The sequence below is a fragment of the Dipteris shenzhenensis genome, chromosome 1 (genome assembly GCF_047967505.1).
Source record: "Dipteris shenzhenensis isolate YYH24624 ecotype China chromosome 1, Dip_SZ_1.0, whole genome shotgun sequence".
NCBI lineage: Eukaryota > Viridiplantae > Streptophyta > Polypodiopsida > Gleicheniales > Dipteridaceae > Dipteris > Dipteris shenzhenensis.
Window position 1 is genome coordinate 61,693,569 of NC_141596.1, and position 19,808 is coordinate 61,713,376.

At 39.4% G+C, this 19,808-nt stretch overlaps 1 pseudogene; it reads left to right on the top strand.

Moving 5' to 3' along the window:
• Positions 1-576: 576 nt before the first annotated feature.
• On the top strand, positions 577-2,586 carry LOC147906160 (L-gulonolactone oxidase 3 pseudogene; annotated as a pseudogene).
• The last annotated feature ends 17,222 nt before the right edge of the window (positions 2,587-19,808 follow it).

A 19,808-nucleotide genomic window follows, 5' to 3' on the forward strand; every position in this document is an offset into this window, starting at 1 on the left:
ACAAAGCACAATATATGCTATCTAGATCTAATTTGAAAATTCACAAAAAATCAATCAAATATCAAGATTTTGTGAAATCTTATTCATAACATGAGATCTGACAAACGTGGGTCCGAAACCCATCGTAGAGAGGTCAAGCTGATCATTGCCTTAAAAGACCAAAATTGATGCATTCTTATTTAATATGCTCACAATCTTCGGGCAAAAATGTACGCATTTTTAAATTTAATACTCTCACAAATACAATTTTAATCTATAAAAAGAGAATGTGTCTAAGAGTAACCTTATTTTAGAGAAACTAACATAGGGTTTCACGTGAAAAGGCCGGCTCAACAAACAAGATAGGCTTCTTTGCATTGGCTTCATCTGCTGTTTTGGCTTCACTTGGATATTGCCTCTGAATTGTCCGCCATTTTTTGTCCTCCTATGTTGAATCCGAGCCTACCTGAGAGTTTGGGTTGTGTGTTATCGTTTGGTCGAGATAAAGATTAAAATAGCTGAGAGATGAGCTACTTCATTACTTAGATCACAAGCTTACCAGCACCAATAAGGATATTGTGCAGAATATTTGCAGCTATGATAGTATTCACGGCCATTCTGCTGCTTCTCTCCACCCTCGCTCATTTGGTCGAGGCTAACGTGCCCCGCCCCGTCCATTGCAACTCCACGGGATGTACTGTTACTTACTATCAAGGCGTCTGGTTGGACAGGACACCTTGCAAGGCAGCTAAAGCCCTGTACCCAACCACCGAACAAGAGCTCATCGAGGCAATCGTGTATGCAACCATGACAAAGTCCAAGGTGAAAGTGGTGAGCAAGGGTTCTCATAGCACCACGAAGCTGGTTTGTCCAGGCGGTGATGAGGGTATAATCATAAGCACAAGCGATTACGGCTCCCGGATACTTATAAACGAGACAGCAAGGACCGTGACAGCAGATCCAGGGGTGGAGCTGCGAGATCTACTGGATCGTATCGCAGAGGTTGGCTTGGCACTTCCTCACACGCCTTACTGGGAGGGGGTGTCGGTGGCCGGTTTAATCAGCACTGGAGCTCACGGAAGCGGACTGTGGGGGAGAGGCAGTGCTCCGCATGATTACGTAGTGGGAATGCGACTAGTAACACCTGCAACGGAAGCGGAAGGGTATGCCAAGGTGATAGATTTAAAGAGAGGGGACGAAGATTTGGATGCAGCGAGGCTATCGCTGGGAGTGTTGGGGGCGATTTCGGAGGTGACATTCGAGCTGGAGCCAATGTTCAAGAGGGCAGTGAAGTTGGAGATAAGGGGAGACGAGCGGTTGGAGGAGGAGATAGAAGAGTTTGGTAGGGAGCACGAGTTCGGGGGGATGAGCTGGTATCCATCGGAAGGGAAGGTATTGTTGAAGGTGGATGACAGGGTGGGAGTCGAGGAAGAGGGACAAGGAGAATACAAGCTAGCGACATTTGTGCCAATGGAGGTGGAGCTAATACAAGCCATGACAACTGCACGTAAGAAAACATGCATGAATGATGCAAATCAAGCTTGTTCTTCTTCTTTCTCCATGAGATTCTTCATTTCCGTATTCGTTCTTGATCTTGTTGGTTGTTCTTGCGCTTCACGTCAATCATCTCCATTCGCTCCACCGTTTTTTTAATCTTCTGTTTGCCTCCTTGCAGAAATCGCTGCCGAAGAGCTCCAAAACCAGGACGAGCTCTGCTCTACATGCCACCACATGATGACACAACGCCTCAGATCTGGCGATGGGCTCGTCAACCTGCACAACACCTTTACTCACTACCCCGTCGTCGGCTTCAATCATAAGATGCAAACTTCGGGTAGCTGCCACAGATCCAATGCAGTAATCACGCCCACCCGAATAGATTTCGGCACTGAAGAAGAAGAAGATATAGCTGGTAGCAGTAATATAGTCCACATGAGCTCCAAGCCCTCCACCTGCATCTGGAGCCCCGACATCCCTGGCTTCTTCTTCTTCAATATTGCCATCTCTGTCCCCATTTCACGTATTCACGACGCCATCCTGGAGATCAAGAAGCTTCGTGACGCCAAACCGCAGGGGATGTGTGGGCTGGGCATCTACGGCGGCGTCTGGATTCGCTTCCTGAAGGCCTCCAAGGCCTATCTGGGGGAGCGCAAGGACTCCGTCATGTTTGAGATGCTCTTCTATCGCTCCCGATACCCCAACAATCCCCGATTTAACGAGGACATCATCGAGGAGATCGAGCAAATGCTCCTCAACAAATTCGGAGGGAAACCGCACTGGGGCAAGAATCGTGATCTAGCTTTCGAGGGCATGCAGGAGCGAACCAACGACATGGCCAAGTTCTTAATTGCTCGTGAGAAGTTTGATCCCCTTGGCCTCTTTTCGAGTGAGTGGTCTGATGCTGTCCTTGGCCGGATTTCTTCCCACTCCCCTCATTCTCGCTCCATACAACTATTCCAAGACCATTGTGCCTTAGAAGGACTCTGCATCTGTCAAAACGACTCTCATTGCCACCCTGCCAAGGGCTACTATTGTACACACGGCCGTGTCTTTGAGGAAGCCAGAGTTTGTCGATATGAAGAGCCCTCCCCTCGCTCATCCATCTAAATGACAATTGCTCATTCATATTGGGAGGTCCCCATTTAGATTATCTTTTTCTCTCTTAAGGAGAGGTTTGGGGGAGGATGATTGGAGCAAATATGATCCTTGGATTAGACTAAAATCTTGTGGGCCGTTCATTCATTTTTCGTGAAACTACATGCGAAGGTAGTTACAACTTACTCTTGATTTCAACGTTACATATTCTTCTTCCACATTCTTCACCTCCGAGCCAAAACTTGAGAATCGAGACTCTCTTGGTCTATGATTTAGTTCCTACAAAGCCTGTGTCACAATTCCCTCTTCAAAGGACAGATTGCAGTAGTAGCTGATGATCACAAAGAAAAGCCAAAGAGTTATCATTCATGATCTCAAGATTCATCAGCGGAATGCATTTCACAACTTGTTGTTCAAGCAAGACGTGAAAGTGCTTATCTTCAAGGTATCCGATCGCATGTGGAATGGGTTTAGGCATGGGTTTTAGGTAATGCCATTTGCATATGTTCACAAAAGATTTCGCAATGCATCGTCAACATCCAATCTAACTCCTTTTTTCCTACGAAAGTAGGTTATTCCATTGCACAGAGAATGATGGGGGGTAAAAAAGATGAAAGCAACTATAATCAACGTCAAATTGTTCATCGACTACCCTAGACATGCTTGCATTTCTCCAATCAAGGTAAGGCAATTTGTATATGTGGATGCTCTCTCTCTCTCTCTCTCTCTCTCTCTCTCTCTCTCTCTATGTCTCTATCTTTATCTCTCTCTCGATTGCCAATGAAACGTGAGCATGAAGAAAAGATTTTTAAAATTTCGATGGGAATGTAGTCAAGCAGAGGTCAAGCAATTAACTATCCAAAATTTGGCATGCCACAATATTGTGTGAGTAATTTTACTTGAGTGGCAAAGCCATGGGTTTCAAACTAGTAATAGTATATTGGCAACATGACAGTGATTCTAAGGACAGAGTCCACTAGTCAACATGTGTATTTTTTTTAAAACACAAAAAAAAGTGTCTGTTTAGTATTGTATATGGGGAGGGGTACCATAAACAAAAGATTACATGAAGTGAAACAAGAGGGGGAGGGAAGGAAGTAAGAGTCTCTCTCGCTCTCTCTCTCTCTCTCTCTCTCTCTATATATATATATATATATATATATGTATATGCATGCATGCATGTATGTATGTATGTATGCATGCATTCTCTCTCTCTCTCTCTCTCTCTCTCTCTTTCTCTTTCCTCTTGTAATAGAGATATATTTCCAACAATTATTTTACAGATATTATTTCCTAATAGAGATATATTTCAAAAAATTATTATACAGATGGCCACATGACTGCCATTTGATGTCTAAAGCTTCCCTCAGAACTGCAAACCATTGTGGTAGCTCAGAGCATCTGACATCCAAGATATAGTCTTGTCATTCTTCACCACATGGGATGACCTTAAGGAAGAGACTTGCCACAATAGTACCCTCATCTAAGATATAGTCATACCAAAAGTCCTGACCTTAATGAAGAGACTTGCCATGATGTAGCCCTTAATTAATATGCACAACAACACAAAGCATCCATAGACATGCACATAGATGCATTTTTTTAACTTAAAAAAAACTTACGGGCGTGTCTACTTGAGCGTCTATTAGCACGTCTACAGAGCCATGTCTATAGACACATCTATATAATAGACAGACGTGCATATAGGCACACTATTAGACACTCTGTAGAAATTAAAAAAAAAAAGAAAGATGTGTTCATAGATGCTCTATAGATTTTTTTAATAAAAAAAGGCAAAAATTTGTGTGGTTGAACAAAATGCTGTGTGATTACAAGAATCCCATTTCCATAATGTGCAATTCAATTCTAACAGCCAACTGCATTTTAATTAGCACGGTTGGCATTTTAATTAGCACTCCAAGCATGTCTATAGCTGACGATTACAATTCTGAATAAAACATTACAACTCCAAAATGTTTAGTTCACAATGCATTCATTGGATAGAATATTGCACAAGGAAATTGAAAGCCAAAAAAATAAAAGGAGTGTATATTAATTAAGTACTTTTAAATACCTGGGGGGCGCTCCAGTAGCCCGGATATACTACTCCTGAGTAATCAACCCCTCATCATAGAAGTGCCTCCATGTATGTCCTTTGCGATGTCCACGATGGTAGGCTATCTCAACAGGAGTAGGGTACTTGCCCACGATATCAAGTTACAAGATGACACAATTTGCGGAGGGGTTAGTACAAAGAAACAACCTCCTAATAAACCACATAAGCACAATATAATTTGAGATCGATACTTACAAATTGGGCCTCCCATGATTCAACACCCCCTGCTCTCCATTTGGATCCTTCGTGCCTCCACATGCTGCAGATTGGGGTCTGCCTTCACTGCCTTCATTGCTTTCTTCCACTCATGCTTAATATATTAGGAAAGAAGGAAACTCATTTTGGGGCCCCTCTAAGAAATTCACTATTTACCTATTTTTGTTGCACTCAAAATATGGAAAATGCCATAATATATGAATATTTACTATGCAAAAATGTCAGTCTAGTACTCAGGCTTCACATTAAATGCATATATAAGATCCTTGATTTTCTATACAATATTTGATGATTTTGACATTGCGAATGCGTTCGGTCCCAAATCCCCAAATTGACCCTAGAGACACCGAAAACCGACGCTCAAAGACCTAAAAAAGAAAAAAAATGCATGAAATGGGGGATTTACACAAAAACTCGATTTGGCCAATTGGACTGATGCCCAAAGGCTCGAAAAAGGGTAAAAATGGGGGATTTGCATAAAAACGTGATTTGGCCAGTTGGACAGTGATAGTCGGAGGTCTGAAAAATGGCAAAAATGCTCGGAATGGGGGATTTGCACAAAAAACTTGATTTGGCTAGCTAGACAGTTCGAGCTGGCCATATCATGTTTTTGTGCAATTCTCCCATTCTGCTCATTTTTGCCCTTTTTCGAGCCTCCGGGCATCAGTTTTCGGTGTCTCTAGGGTTAATTTGGGGGTTTCAACCCGCTCTAGACGCATGGGCGATGTCAGAATCAATAAATACTACACAAAAAATCATCTTTTGAAGATCGCGTACATCAGACATAATAAAAGCAAAATGATTTTGATTATGACTTATTTTATATTTTTACATGGTTTTTGGTATTTTTCCAACGTTACGTTGGCCCTCTTCTGATTGGTCGAGAACCTATTTTTCTAAACCCTAAAAGGCCCCAAAATGAGCTCGCTTTTTTCCTAATGTGAACCAGCCCCTTAGTGGTTGACCTCCCTCTCTCCTGGCAATCTTGACTAGTGCGTGGCTCTTAAGCGAAGATCTTTTACTGGCAAATATAACAACAATCTTTGACTTTGACCATTTATCTGTGAACTCAACATTGGGGGGATTGGGATACCTAGAGCGTACAACATGAATGGTCTCATTAGCCAACCTTTTTGGATGCTCTTTGTATGGAATAAAGCAATCTCTGTAGTTGTTATCAACTATGTCAGAGCACATGAAAGCCATGATGTCCTTCCCTCGTGCATCCAACCTTTTTGGATCCACTTTGTATGGAATAAAGCAATCTCTGTAGTTGTTAGCAACTACAGAGCACATGAAAGCCATGATGTCCTTCCCTCGCGCATCCATCAAGGTGCCTCCTCTCTAAGTGATGTCATAGAAGATTGTACCATCACCCTCTGGAACATCTGCATGATCTGAATCATCCCCGCCCCCACCATTACCCCCCCCAAAGCACTATGCCATGCATCCCCTAGAGCTCTCCCTGCTACTACGCCTAATGCCATGTCGTACGAGCTAGTACGCTGGCCACTCGTCTTTGGAGAAGGGACTCTTGACCACAAACCTTGGAGAAGGGACTCCAAACCGCCCCCACAAGGAAGAAGGGAATGTTGATGATCCGAGAGAAGGGACTCCAGACCGCAGGGGAGAAGTGACTCCTGATGATCACGGAGAAGGCTAGCGGCTCTGTCGCCTACTGGGCTATCTCGACTCCATAGGAGTAATCTCAGCTGGTGTGGGTATGGGGTGGTTTGGAGTCTGTACTGCCGACTCCTGGGGGGTGTTTTGAGTACTCGTCATGTATGTGTATAACTCTTGAGGAGTGGGAGGGTGGCCCAAAATCCCGTGATTTCCATCATGCATGCCCTCTTTCCATCATGCATGCCCTTTTTCCATCATGCATGCAATCCCATGATTTCCATCATCCATGTCCTCTTTTCATCATGCGTGCAATTCCTTGATTTCCATCATGCATGCCCTCTCTCTTTATCCCACCCTCATGCTGCAATCCAATTTCCCTCATGCAATCACTTATTTTGATCATTCATGCAATCCATTATTTTCTCACGAATGCTTAAGGCATTGAAAATTCGACTTAAACATGCATGCGAGGGCTTTTTCCATGGTGGTGACTTTTTGTAACTTGTCATTTACAATAAATCTCTATGTTTTGATGATTAAGATATTGTTTGAGTTCTTCAAGTGTATAATACTATTTATGATAGCATGCTAGTAAGCAAAGAAAATGAGAAATTTTGATCATCCAAATTTGAGTATCTATAATAGTATCTACCTTTCAGTATTTTGTCCATGGTGGTGTCTTACCCTTGTGTATTATAATCTTCAATACATGGTTGTGAAAATATCAGGTTTTTGAGCCAAAACAGGGAGCATGTTAATGTGATCCCAGTTTTGGCCCAAAGATGACATTTTCACATACTTGTATCTTTTGATATACAAGTCCAACTGGGGTCATATTACATATCAAATCAATGGCAAGGTATGATTTATATGATTATCATGCCTTTTAGATGATTTAGATGATTTTCATGCCTTTTACCACCATCTAGTAAAATTTCATGCACCAAAATACATATTTGTGGTGGTTGATTTGTTGCATTGGTTGGATTAGTGGGATGTAAGAGTGAAACATTGGGGAGGTATGTTTTCACATAGTAAAACAAAGAAACATGGGTTTTGTTTCAAGAGTGAATAGAGTTAAAAAAGCTAAGCATTTACATATGCATGGAATGTAGGCTAATCCATTGAAGGAGACCTTGGAAATGCCCCACATGTGTGGAAGAGTTGCATTGATGATCTCAATCACTATAATGGTGGAAAGAGAGGACTTGATTTTAGTAGGGTTTGTCTTTGATAGTAACGATGACTTCACAATGAAACATACCAACTCTCTTATGGGGAATGTGAAATTAGTGTTAGTGGCTTTAAAGTTATATGCATATTTAACCTTCTAGCATTGAGGAAACATATGGGAATTTGAATAAATTATATTTTTTTGCTACTCAAATAGGGGATTTATAGATCTTTTATTATTTTGTAATATTCGCTTTTTCTTGCTCACTTTTTGGTAATCGTCTTTCTCTTATAACCATCATTTCATACCATATAAGAGAATTTGGAAAAATCTTGATAATTTGGGAATTTTTGAGGGGTTGTAATTATGTAACATTCAATGGTTTTCATTGATTTTTCCCATAGATTTGGCAGTCCATCCAAATCTCGCAAATATGCATGGTTTGCATCAACATAAATAAAATGTCAAATGTTGAGGTTTCAACCAATGCATGGTATTTTTTGAGGGGTTGTTTTGCATTAGTCAGGAAAAAAACATCATATGTTTGAGTTCAACCAAGCATTTTTTGCCTCTTTTCGAAAAAATGTGGTGTTCAAAAACACCATTTTAGTTTAGTTGGAGAAAAACTAAGAATGCAAAACTAGTCCTTGATATTTTGTCGTGTGTGCACTTGCAACCACAAAGCAATGGTTTGCAAAAAAAAAGATAAAGAAAAAAGATCAATGTCATACCTTCCAAGTATATGTGTTAGTATTCAATTAAATTATCATTGTGCAAGACAAAAAAAGTCATGCTTTTCAAGTACCTTCACTCCATTGTGGAGTTAGCATTGGAGTCGAAATCTATTCTATGAGACAAACTGGATAAAGCTTGCTTGCATGTAATAGTTGGTATCTTCATGTTGATGGGGAGGTTGCTGCTCTTCAAGGAAACCTTCTTTGAGAGGTTACCTTTTGGAACCCATGACCATACAATAGCATCAACAGATTCCCAACGTGGAGGATCACCTTTATTGCACATCTAAATCTTGTTCCAACAATCTACATACACCTCCTCAATTTTGCATTGTGTCTTTTGCATATAGGTGCCCAATATTGTATGAAAACCTTCTTGAAATTTTTAGATTTATTATCCTTCTGTACTTTAGTTTGAGCAATGCCTAGCCAAATTGGGTAAATTTTTTCTACAAGTCGGACCAAAAGAAAGTGTCCTTTTTGTACATCGACCATTGGGTCAAATGATTGTTTTGGCTTTTTCCTTTGAGGTCCATAGTAGTGATCATTCAACTCTTCAATTCCTTGAAACTCATCATTTTCATTATCAACTACTTGCACACAATCAATAAGTTGTGTCTTTGGCCAAAATCTCTCATACATGCCCTCTACACTATTGTTTGGTTTATCAAGCTCATCAATCATGTTCTTCCAGTACGTCACTACTGGATTGTAAAACTTTAGGTTCAAATGGGTAGACATACAAAACAACACCCTCAGCAATGCTCTTGGCTTTCTGCTCATCCCATATTAAAACTTTCTTGTCCTTCCATGATTCTCGAATGGAAAACTCATCATATTCACATAGAGGTTCAACATCAATGGTATCTGATGTTATATCATTCATTGGTATAATAGCTCCATTGACATTGTCAACACAATTCATTGATCGTGCTTTCCAATGAACAACACTACCCAAAGCCTTATAGACTAAGAATGCATCCATTGTAGGAAATGGAAGAAGTGCACTTTCATCCATACAAATATCGATCACCACCGATACATTGTTTTCTCCTAAGGGCACACCTTGGCACATGTCATCATGGGATGTAGAGAATATTATCCCAATGGCAACAATCTTTCCACTGACAAGCAAGTTGACTTTAACTCGCACTTTCGATGTGGCACCTACATACATAGCATTTGTTATAGTTCAATATTGATATTTGATGGAGTGACTTAAGATGAAAATGCTTTACAAGATTTCATTGCATGACCAAATCTTCCTAAACCTTGGTGCTTTGAATTTTAGCTAGCAAAATATGGCTACATGGCCAAATCTTCACAGACCATGGTGCTTTGAAAGGGAGCCAACAAGATTTGGCCACATGGCCAAATCTCCTAAGACACTGGTGCTTTGAAAGAAGCAACAAGATTTGGCCACATGGCCAAATCTACCGGCCAGACCTTGGTGCTTTCAAAGAAGCTAGCAAGATTTGGATGCACGGTGAAATCCTTCGAGACCTTGGTGACTTCTTTCAAAGCACTAAAAAGATTTGGTTGTGGCATTCTTTCAAACCTGGGGAGATTTGGTTGTGTGGCCGAATCTTGTAGGCTTCTTTCAAAGCACTAGGGTATGGGGAGTTTTGGCCGTGCAACCAAATCTTGCATGCTTCTTTCAAATCGAGTAGGTTTTGGGAGATTTGGCCATGTGGCCAAATCTTTTCAAAGCATTAGGGTTTGGAGAGATTTGGTCGTGCTGCCAAATCTTGCTAGCTTCTTTCAAACCACCAGGGTTTGCTTCTTTCAAATCACTAGGAAGATTTGGCCACATGGCCAAATCTTCAAACGTTAAATTAAAAAATTAAAAATCCAGATTTTAAAATTCAAAATTCAAATTTTAAAATTCAAATTTGAAATTTCAAAATTCAAATTTCAAGTTTCAAGTTTCAAAATTTGAAATTCAAATCTAGAGATCCTACTTTCAAAAAAATCCTACATGCTTTTCATGATTCACGCTATTACACTTTAAAATCATACTATTACTTTAAAGCAAAACTGAAAATCTAAAACTTTTAAAAAACCAAAACTTTAAAAGGCAAAGCTAAACAAACCTTTTAAACCAAGCATAAAAATTAAAACTATGAGAAGGAATTGAATTCGTCTTCATGGGGGATCAAGTGCTAGGCTCACCTTGTTCTCTCCCTTCCTAGATCTCAAATGTGTAACTAGGGTGGTTTGAGAGCCTTAGGACAATGTCTTAGATGGGATAGTTCTTGGAAAACACTCCTCCACACTTGGTTAGCTAATTGCAAGCAAAAAATTTCAAAACTATGTCAAAATGAGAGGTCCTAGGAGGCTCCCCATCCCAGATTTGTCTTGACAGTGTGCACTTAACTATGTAGGTTAGATTTGTCCTAACAGTGTGCACTTAACTATGTAGGTTTTAAACTTCCATCACCAATTAAACACTCCATAGGTCTTTTTTTTGTTTTGCTCTACATGCTTTTGGGGGGATTGCTCCTTTTCCCCCAACCCTTCCTTTTCCACGTTTTTCGTCTCTTGCCCCCCCGCTTCCTCCAACACCCTTCATCCACCTGCAAGCAACATCCTCTTCCTGGTGCTTCTTTCCATCCTGGCTGAATCCTCTGCTCCCATGACACGACATGCTTTTGAGGTGCTCCTACGTCCATCTTTGGAAATATCCTGGGGCGCTTCTCTCCATCAGGAAAATGCTTCTCTCTATTCGTCTCTATTGTATCCTACTCCTGTGATGCTCCTCTCTTCTGAGGTGCTCCTCTTCATCCATTTGTGGAAATATCTTGCTTCTCTTACTTCTGAGGTGCTCCTCTCCGTTCGGTTCTGGAGTAAGACTTCTCTCGGGCTTTGCAAGTCTTCTCTATGGCCCTAGAACCTTTTGCTCCTCTCCGTCCGTTTCTAGAGCAAGCCTCCTCTCGGGCTCTTACAAGTCCTCTCCCAAGGCTCTTATGTGTGGGTCAAGCTCTTGGCCTTCATCTGCTCTGGATCGACCTTCATGACACCATTCGGACGTGTACCCTACTCTTCTGCTCCCCCAAGCTCTTCTGCTTCTCCCCTTTGGCTCCTCTTCTGTCAGTCCCCTTCTCTCTGTTCCTCCATCTACCCTCCTCTCCCTGCACCTCCGTCTACCCTCCTCTCCCTGCACCTCCGTCTACCCTCCTCTCAATTCACCTCGGTCAACTACCGCATGCAATAAGAGAACTGGTTTTTTGAGGAAACGAATAGATTTGCCTGCCTGCTAGAAATCCAAAGAGCACAAGCACATGAATGACAATGGCTACTCAATCATCCAAGTAAGAAAGCAAAAGAAATCAAAAGTGTACCTGATTCTTGCATGTTCTCCATCTTTTCCATTTCGAAACACCACGATTTGAAATCAAGAGTCTTGTAAAAGTAGGAATCTCGAAGTGGGATTTGAAAGTATCTTGAAATTTGAAATTTGTATCTAAGATTCAGAATTTCAATTTTGAATTTTGAATTTTGAATTTTGAATTTTGAATTTTGAATTTTAAATTTTGAATCTAAGATATTGAATTTTAAATTTTGAATTTTGGATTTTGAATTTTGAATTTTCAGATTTGAAATTTGAATCTTAAGATTTGAATTTTGAATTTTAAATGGGGAGATTAGGCCATGCGGCCAAATCTTCTTGGCTTCTTTCAAAACATACAAGATTTGGCCACACAGCCAAATCTCCCTAGATCTTGGTGATTTGAAAGAAGCTATAAAGATTTGGCATCATAGCTAAATCTCCCTAAACCTTGCTGCTTTGAAAAGATAATCTCCCTAGACACTCGTGATTAGAAAGAAGCTAGCACGATTTGGCTACACAGCCAAGTCTCCCTAAATCCTTGTGATTGAAAAGAAGCTAGAAAGATTTGGCATCACAGCCAAATCTCCCCAAACCCTGCTGCTTTAAAAAGATTTGGCCACATGGCCAAGATTTGGCATCATAACCAAATCTCCCCAAATCCTGTTGCTTTGAAAAGATTTGGCCACACTGCCAAATCTCCCTAGACCCTCGTGATTAGAAAGAAGCTAGCAAGATTTGGCTGCATAGCCAAATCTCCCTAAACCCTTGTGATTTATAAAAAGCTAGAAAGATTTGGCATCGTAGCCAAATCTCCCCAAACCTTAGTGCCTTGAAAAGATTTGGCTACACGGCCAAATCTCCCCAAACCCTGGTGCTTTGAAAAGATTTGGCTGCACGGCCAAATCTCCATAGACCCTCGTGATTAGAAAGAAGCTAGCAAGATTTGGCTGCATGGCCAAATCTCCCTAGACCCAGGTGATTTAAAAGACGCTAGAAAGATTTGACCGATTTGAAAGAAGCTAGCAAGATTTGGCTGCACGATCAAATCTATCCAGACCCTAGTGCTTTGAAAGAAGCCCACAAGATCTGGCCACAAGCCTGCCAAATCTCCCCAAACTCTAGTGCTTTGAAAGAAGCCCATAAGATTTGACCACACATTTAAACCTCCCCTTCTGGTAGTTTAAAAGAAGCTCATAAGATTTGGCCGCACGGCCAAATCTCCCTAGACCCTAGTGCTTTCTCAAATCTACCACTATGTCTAGTATCAATTATCGATTCTATTTGAGATATGTTTATTGATAATGTGTTTTGTCTAACATTAAACATTGTAAAGATGATAGTTTGTATATTGCTTGGATTTTTTATAGAAAAGGCACAAATGTGAAGAAGGTTGAGAAAGTTGTAAGTGGATTTGGAGAAAAAAGCATACCTTGGTACTTTGACATATATAGTATTGAGAGAGCACAGTTGACACGAGTTCACTTATTTGTTTTGTTACCTAATAAAAGTGCATACACTTGTGTTGGATCGGTACATCAAATCACAGAAGATGTGGTTGGAAAAGAGGGAGATATTGAATTGTTGATCATTATAAATCAAAATAAGAAATTCCTCTTGGATCCCAACGATTATGAAGCATCTCATATGAAGTTTGATGTAGATGACAACATGCACTCAAGAGGCTAGATAAGTGTTGATGAATCAGTTGATGGAAATGAAATTGACACAGTGACAACAATCATTGAATCATATCACAAAGTTTTAGCAACATTAAAGAAGCACAACAGTGGGGAAGATAGTGGGGAAGGAACAAAGAAAGGAAAGTCTCAAGCACCAGGTGGTAGTGGACAAGGGGCAAAGAAAGGAAAGCTAACTATAATTGATGCACTAGAGGAAGAAAGACCTCCAGAGGGTATGCTAGCAGTTGTGGAAAGAGGCAGTGGTAGTGAATTAGAGCCAAGTGGAAAGGTCATAGGAAAAAAGGGGCAAAAGAAACCATCAGACTTGGTGGAATATGAAAAATACTGCCCATTCGGGTTGTATGCAACATTTCCAATTCCAGTTGTAAGATGTTAAAAAGCTCCTCCAAGCTATGTATATAGAGAGTTGAACAAAGAGAATCCCATTTTAGTTTATCAAGTCATATAATACCATCCAATCATTCACTTCTAATCCATAAAGTAAATGCAATCCATAAATAGTATGTTGAAATGCAAACCACATAACTAGATAGAAGAGGCTTTGAAGCCTACATAAACCAAAAAACCCAAAAAAACCCAAAACTGCCAACGCGGTGGCATGGTCATGGCCTTCTACAAAGAAGTTCTCACTCTTGTTAGGGCAAGCCTCACTTCTTGCATCTTCAACATAGGTGGATGGGTAAACCTATGCTGCTCTGGATCAAGGCCAAAGGCTTGCAAAACAAAATAAAATTTGCTTCCGGATAGCCAGACCATACCATGACCGGGTTAAGGTTCTCCCAAAAGAGTACTTGTGCATTTGTGTCCTCTTCTTTCAGTTCACATGTGGCTATATATAGCATGTGCTGTTGAGAAGGTTCCTCAATAAGTATGTATTCCTTGCACTTCCTTTAGGTGCAACAATAGGTAGATAGCCTATTCTTTTCATAGAAATATTCTTCAGTGATGATAATCCTAGTTGGCTAGAACAAAATCAATAGTAGATTTACAATGCAATATCAAAGTTCGTACACATCCCATAACAGATTCTGAAAAAATTGACAACAACCCACCTTCATGTGGAGAAGCTTGCTACAGAGACTTCAGTTATAACTCTAGGCCTCCTGCTATTGTAGCGAATTGCCTTTTAGTCCTAAAACAAAGCAGCTTTTAGAAAGGGTAGATAAAAAGGATCTAACCAAGTGCCACTATTGGATACTATCTGGACAACATTCAATATATGCTGCTAAAATATTCACATCTAATGATGATAATAGCATAGCCCAAAGAAAGAACTACTACCACACCAGCTAGGCGAGGATTTTAGTGAATTGTCCTGCATGCTTTTGTGTGGAGATATCAAAGATGGCAAACCTGGAGTCTCGAAATATCTTGAGACAATCTCCATACATTAATATACTTAAGCGAGGGGACAATGGATTCTCTTTAATAGACCCAAGAAAGCACAACAAGGGCTTGCAAAGGGCTTGCAAAAGGACATCTAGATTGTGAGAATTGGGATGTAAGTACAAATTTTAATTATGAACCATTTTTTACAAGTCTATTTTCTTAATTATTACATTCTAATGGATTCATATATTTTGGAGGCTTTCATTGACACTAGCAAGGTAACATTGGGCAATAGCTTTGCCACGAAGGATGTACATATGATCATCAGAAGCGATGCCATTTATGATGGTTGGATCTCCATCCTTGAGGATTACATTGTAGGCAAATATTCACAAGATGGAAAATGCTGTAGGCAACCCACAATCTCAATGTTTAGATGCTTGCATGGATTGAGTGATGATCAAATTGGTCAAACTCAAAATGACATTAAGGAAGGTAGAGTAGTCATAGCTAAAACAAATACTAATGCCATGATTCTTGATATTGAAGGATGAGCTATGCAGATCAAGAGAGATGCTGCACTACAAGAAGAACTTTATATGTTTGTATTGGCAGAACGACCTTCTTTAAGTTAAAAAATTGGGATGAGTGCAGATTACATTTTAAAATTAGTCTAGAATTGTATCATTGGATTCGTGGTTGCTCTGACTCATGGTTAAAAGTGAAGCTTCAATAGGGCAAGGAAACTCCACCATTGCCTGATGCTGCAAAGGGTATCTGAGGTGGATTATGGGACAAAGTGAAGGTGCAAGTCATGGACCGCCGAATTCCACCCAGCCTTGGAGGTTCTACACAGTCGGTTCAAACATGGAGGGAATGGAATTTATACATAATGTGTACCAAGAGCCAATGGAAATAGGGGTTGATTTTTTGGATGTAATGTATGGACCAAGCAGAAGTAGAAATTGGAATGAGGATCGCTGTGAGTGTTTGTTGAAAAGCTTGATGACAATCGCTTCTCCCCCAGTGCAATTCCTTCTTGTGGTGTTCTTGACCATGTCTCATGTATCATGTTTGAAGAATGCATTAAATAAGACATGTAGACAATATAAAATACACTTTGGTTGCCTTAATTTTGAAACTGCATATATATTTGTCACTGGATCTATGGATGGCTTAATTGCCTGTGTAGTGGTAAGCAAGGAAAAGCATTTCAACGATATTGAGTGCTATACCAATGCACAATGTAAGCCATCAATATATGTTGCAGATGAAAAATATGAAAAATCAAGTGGTGCAGAAGAATCAGGTGACGAGGATGATGATGATGAATTTGACATTGAATTGTCCTTGAAAAGAAAACGTTCAAGTATCATGAAAGACATGATCATGGGTTTCTATTGAGAATATGAGCATGTATTGGACTTGTTCTCTCAGAGGCTTGCTGCAATAGAGTCTCTTTCTTGTAAGAGGCATGTTGTTTGAGTTGTTGAGACTTATGAGGAGTTGGCAAAGGTGGAAAGCATCTGTTGCATGTATGCTTACAGTAATCATGAAATTTGACAATGGGCTGGCTTGTAAGAACCAATATTGGCAATAGAGGGGGTACCAAAAGATGATACAGCTGAAGGTGGAGGGGATAAAGAAATTGATACCATACTAGGATAAAAAGAGCTTCAACCCTTTAATGAAGAGCAGCGTGATCATTTACAAAAACACACTTCAAAGTTTTGGGAACAAAAGAGGAAGCAACAAGTCCTTGAAATTGTCCTTTTATATGGTATTCGTGTTTTCCATATGTTGTCTTGCTATATTCTCCATATGATGTATTAATTTTGTTCCAAATATCTTTTAATATTCTTGGAAATTTCTTCTATCTCATTCCCATAATTCAAGCATTCATTTGTATTCTTGAATATGTTTGATTTTCTATATTTCATGAAAAGATGTGTTTGCATGTTATAATTGTATGGAGTGTGATGCACATCCAAATTTATTTATGAGTTCATAAATGTTAAAAAGTGTGTTGAGTCTTGATCGTGATGAATTAATTAGTGTAAATTGTTGTTTCTATCCTTATTCACTTCATATGAATTCTCAAATATGTTTTGGCCGCTTGGCCAAATCTTTTCTTAGTGGGAACACTCGGGCAATGCTAGATAATGTTGGACTCCACTCTATCTATTATGCAAAGGCTTTTGGCATTGTAAGGATATGCAGTTTTGGGGATTAAAATAACTTGAAAGGGTATAGATTCAACAACTTTAGGGGGTATACTAAGCATATGAACATGAATGTTTTCTTTTTTTTAGTAATTTGAAAAAGAAAAACATGAATGCTTTCGCACAAACATATTGCATTGAGAGCACACAACCTGAAGTTTGACAATTTGGTTTTCCATCTCAATCTTCAGTTTGTTTCTACTTATGAATTTCATTTCCTTGTTTACCAATAGATCTTGGCCATCTCAATTGCACATTGCTAGAAGCATTGCCTGTACATGTGACACCTGATCCAATGATTCGTTATGTGCATAATTTGAACATTAGCATGCAAGTTCCAAGCTCAACATGGTTGATTGAAAATGTTGAGGATGCAATGTCTGGAGTTAATGTTCCATTGACAAATGTGGATGCAAGCTTAGAAGGTAAAGGAGAAGAAGCAATGTCATTGTATGAAGCCAAGGTGCAGGAAGAAATTTTAGAAGGTAAAGGAGAAGACATAATGTCACCCTCAGAAATAATGTCAAAAGAGGTTATAACAAAAATAAGACTAAGAGTGATAATAGATTTGAAAGGGTTATTGCTCGAGCATTGTTTTTCGAAGTCAAACAAACATATGAGCTTGCACAATGGGAAGCATTGGCTTGTTCTCCATCCTCGGTGTTTAGAGATTCTACAATGGTTACTTGATCACTGCCATGTTCGCATTTGGTCCACTGAAGGAGAAAAGGGCATGGTGCAACACATGCTGGACACTTTGGAGCATCATGTTAACAGAAAGTTACATTTCTTCATGGTTTGGGATGCAATGGCATGCCACAAGCACACAAAGAGTAGAATCATTCGACCCGATAGGATGAATGTGGAAGTGAAGTTTAAACCATTAATGAGAGTGTGGTGTTGTTTTAAAGAGGAATGCAAACCAGCAAGAATAGTGTTCATTGACGTTTTGCCTTACACGGGTTGCGTTAATCCAGCAACAAAAATTGCGTTTTCCCTACAAAATTTGATATAGATTGTGGTGATTCTATTTTGCTTCATGAGTTATTGCCATACCTACAAATGCTAGATGATGCAGTAGATGTGCGTAGTGCTATCTCTTCTAACAGATTTGGTAAAGCTCTGATTGTCGAAGGGCATGATATGTTCTATTATTTTCAACCAGTGATCCTTGAATTCAAAGCAAAAAACAAAGAAGTGCTCAAAAGGATGAATGTCGAATCTCATATGTCTACTCGTAGTTTTAAAAAAAACATAGAGAAAGGTATTGCTTCACCTATAACCAAAAGTAGAGTGAGAGGGACTTGTCCTACTAAAAGAAGTATGGTGCATGCTCAACATGTTACATTGAATGAAGAAGAAGAATGCATGCTAGGAAAAATTGCCAAAATGGGGCCGTTGAAATATAGTGAGGCAAAACACTTTGCTATGGTTCTTGGATGCAAGGAAAGAGGAATCACTACCGATGCTACAAGGGCATTCTTAGCCAACTTGATTCGATTTTATTGCATAGACAACCCTTAGTGAATCTAAGTGATCTTGTTAATTAGAGTTGCAGACACAAATGCTCAACTAAAACATTTGTACCTACATTCTGATTTATATTTGGACACTATTTGGTTAGATTCAATTTGCAAAACATTATGTCTCAATTTGTTTTGTGAAAGAATTAATAGACATTGAGTTAGTACCTTGTGCAAAAAATGCTCTATGCTTTGTGATTTGAGTTTGTATTCCATCCTAAACGAATGATTCTTTGATTTTAAACATATGATAGGTGTTGCAGATTGTCCTAAAAAGTTGAAGAGCTATCTTATTACAAAATTTGATCCTACATCCAATGGTTTATGGAAACATGAATTGCCCATACCCATTGATCACGTGTTCAAAATGAATGGCATCCATTATGAACTAAAGAAATCAACAATACCTGGGGTAGGATATGGTCTTTTTGTACATACGAGCATCAAGAAGAAGGTATATAATGGTCCAAAGTATGATTATGATACTTGGAGATCTCTCCTCAAGATTTTCCCAAGGATGAAGACTTATGGAATGTTTGAAGATCCGTTCATTGAGCCATTGACAGATGTGAAATGTATTGTATGGAAACATTGCTGGATATATAAATAGCTCAATGTATTATAAAGAAAGAACAAATGTTATATTTGTATATATCCCTAAGCTACCACCTTGGGCTCAAAATTCACAAGGAGATTTGAGTGCCCATGGCCACATTACTGTGCAAACCATAAAGGATATCTCCTTTGGAGATGAGCTACTTTGTGAGTATGAATACTAGTATGGAATTGTTAATGATTGTGTTAAACGATGTGGTGCAAAATTGGCTATGTGTCAATGGTTTTGATTATATTTTGCACAAGAAAGCAATAAAAAAAAAGGTTTTTATCAAGACCATGTCTTTGAGTTTCATGAGCTCTATTGTGATGGAGAGTTTCACGAGCTCTATTGTGATGCAATGGTGTTTTTGAACACCACATTTATATGATGGATGTCAAAGCTCTACCATAATCCTATTGCATATGTCAATACTGCAATCTATCAACATAGAAACATATGCATTTGGCATTAATTTGAGACATCTAACATACCAAATAAAAATTGACAGTTGTTGCAAGTTTAATTTTGTTTTTGAACACCACATTTATATGATGGATGTCAAAGCTCTATAACAATCCTATTGCATATATCGATACTGCAATTTAATTTACTCCAATGAATCTTCCTAATGCAACATCTATAAATTGGCTTTTGTTTGTGGTTTCGAT